Here is a 3,239-nt window from a genome sequence, read left to right on the forward strand (position 1 = left end):
TTGTGACAATGGATCCCAAATGAGGTACGCTTTTACACTTTTAAGTCTTACAATCTCTGTCTCTCGCTCTTGGTGTTCTTAGGCTGCGTTTGGTAACGGTCTGAACAAAGAACGCCCGCTCTTGACTAGAAACGTTCTTTGGCGTTTCTGTTATGGAACAAAGTTCTAAGACCGAAAATGACCGTTTGGTAATGGTCTCAAGAACACCCTTCAGAACGGAAATGGTGTTTGGTATAATCTGTTCTTCCCTATTTGATATTAATTACAATAATATCATCCTTACCCAAAAAATACATGTCTCTCTTACTTAACAAACATAAATTAAAATATCTAATAAATTACCAAACTTAACATAAATTAAAATATGTAACAAAATTATAACTTTAACAACCTAAAACTAGATTTTATCTTCTTCTTTCTTTAAGTCTAACTTGGTAAGACCTTCAAGGATGTCTTTGAATATCTTGACATGATTCTCCGATGATGTAATTGCACTTTTGCAATAACCTTTCAGAAATTTTGATGAAGGCGGAGCGGATACAACTGTTGAGCCTGAGGGACAAACCGTTGATACATTAGTCTGTTGGCTAAAAGATGAGGTCGTTTATTCTTCTATTCATTGGAAAAATCCACAGCCGCGATTGTCACTCTATAAATTCATGTAAGTTACGGGTATGAACAATAATATATAAATCATAGGGAAAGTATGTAAAATAAATTAAATAAAATGATTACATGGCTGATCGTGCCCCAGTCGATTTGGGACAACACCAAAATGAGCGACCACAGTTTATTTCTGATTTCGCTGTCCTATTTTTACATTGTCCTTGTGCACATGCAGACCACTTCAGTTGATTAACCCAAAGAAAAAAGAACATCCTCTAGTACATCTGAAATAAACACTGCCTCTAGACTTCTCGGACCTAGATGTCCATATCATGCATTCTCTTTTATATTTCTCGCATTTTGCAACAGAATTTAAATTCATATTAGTAAACATCTACACATTGAATATATACCCAGTTTATATGACAATTAGATTTAACAGACATAACAAATTATGAATAAAAAGAATTAAAATAATCATCCATCAAACTAAAACGTTGTTTGTCATAATAAATCCAACATAAGTTACATAAACTATCCATAGTTTGGTCAAACATATACAAACAAACTCATATAAGTAAGATTTCTACCATTGTATTACTTCTGGCCAATTCATTTGCAATGTTACATAAACTATCCATAGTTTGGTCAAACATATACAAACAAACTCATATAAGTAAGATTTCTACCATTGTATTACTTCTGGCCAATTCATTTGCAATGTTTTTTTACAAGTCATTCATCATTCTTACACTGTCTCTCTGATTGAGAGTAGACATAGATGTTTCATAGGGCTTGTGTATAGGATTTAGTTCATCTATGACTAATTTATCATCACTTAATTCAGCAAATTCTTTGTCCGTCGTTTGTTCGTCATGAATATAATTATGCAATTCACAACAAGCATTCGTAATGTATGACTGGAGTCTGATATCATAACTCAGCATATGTCTTAATATTTTAAATTTATTTTTCAGAACTTCAAATGTATGCTCAATTACATTCCTAAGTGAGGAATGTCTGTAGTTAAACAGCTCTTTAACAATCCTTGGGTTTCTCCCTGCTCCCTGGTAGTTTGGAATATAGTATCTCTCACCTTGAAATGGGGTTAAATACCCAACTTGACTTACATACCCAGAGTCTACCACATAATATTTTCTTACACATACAAACCATTGTAAGAAAAAATCCAAGTTAAGAAATTAAGTACTTCACACCAACTGATTTAATATATGAGTAGGATTAAATGGGTTACCTTCAGGTGGGTGTGGGAATTCTATTGCGGGAACTTTCCTTGTATGTTCAAATATATGACAATCATTAGCGTTTTTCTCCCAACCTGCATAAACATACGTGAATCGCGTATCAAAAGAACATATATATCACGTTTTGTGTAGTAATGCTCTTTCAATTTCTATAACGAGTAGCGTCTTCCTTAGGTACTATGGCACTAATATGACTACCATCGATTGCTTCAATACAATCCTAAAACACAAATTTCATAAAATAAACTTGTCATATTAAAAACATGAAAAATTAAAATAAATGAGTTTCCAAATTTGTATCCATTGCATGTTACCTTAAAAAAATGATAGAATTTCGATTTGCTTGCATGTCTAATTTAATTTACTCAATATTTGGTGGTCTGATCCTTTCTTTTGCCAATTTTTCCATAGCTACTAACACCCTCTTGAACGTACGGCTAATGGTCTCCCCAGAATGTTAAAAGTCCTTTTGAATATCCTGATTAAAAAAATCCTTTCCCACCATCATCATAAACATGGCTATTTGCTCATCCACCCTTAAATATCGAGTATCTGTCAACCACTTTCTAGATACCATCAGTGTACATAGGATAGATTTTGGAAGACATGTCTTTCCATGCAGAACATCTGAAGGCAACGGTATGCATGACCACTCAAAACCTCATGTACCATTATTGATCCTGGATATCTACCATCCCTATAAGGTTCTCTTGTGTATAGAGATTGTGCGGCAAATAAAGTTGCTGCTATCATAATCATGTCATCCTCATCACTTGAAGATTCATTACTAAACTGATGTATTATTGTCATGACTGCTACATATGCACAACAATACATGAACTTTAAATATAATCCAGAATAAACCTAAAACACAAATTTGTATTATTCAATATACATCCACATAAGCAATAAATTGTTCCAAACAACCAAACAGAATCAAATCAAATAAAAGTTTGTATCATCATACCATCCAAATGAAACACATAATATAACTAAATTCAAGTTCATAGGATAACAATATACTATTCTAACTCAACAGTCACATCCTCCTGTTAGGCCTACAACCCATGAACGACTCCCTCCACACAATTGACTCCATAATTTATTTTAAGCCCTTCAGATACATATCCTTACTTATATCAGATATTTCTTCAACGACACGTGTACATGCCAAAACATTAGTGTCTATAGAAACTGTAGGAGTCATTGATGTGCCAAAGCCTAAAACTTCAGAAGTAGCCTCAGTACTTGCATTTGCCCTCTCTATCTTTATTTGACACAACTTTCCAACATATCCCAAAGCAGTTGTGACATTATTGGACATACTCCGCTTCCGTTTAGCTGTTGGAGTTTTATCTTGTTTATGGA

This window comes from Telopea speciosissima, chromosome 7 (genome assembly GCF_018873765.1).
Source record: "Telopea speciosissima isolate NSW1024214 ecotype Mountain lineage chromosome 7, Tspe_v1, whole genome shotgun sequence".
NCBI classification, from domain to species: Eukaryota; Viridiplantae; Streptophyta; class Magnoliopsida; order Proteales; family Proteaceae; genus Telopea; species Telopea speciosissima.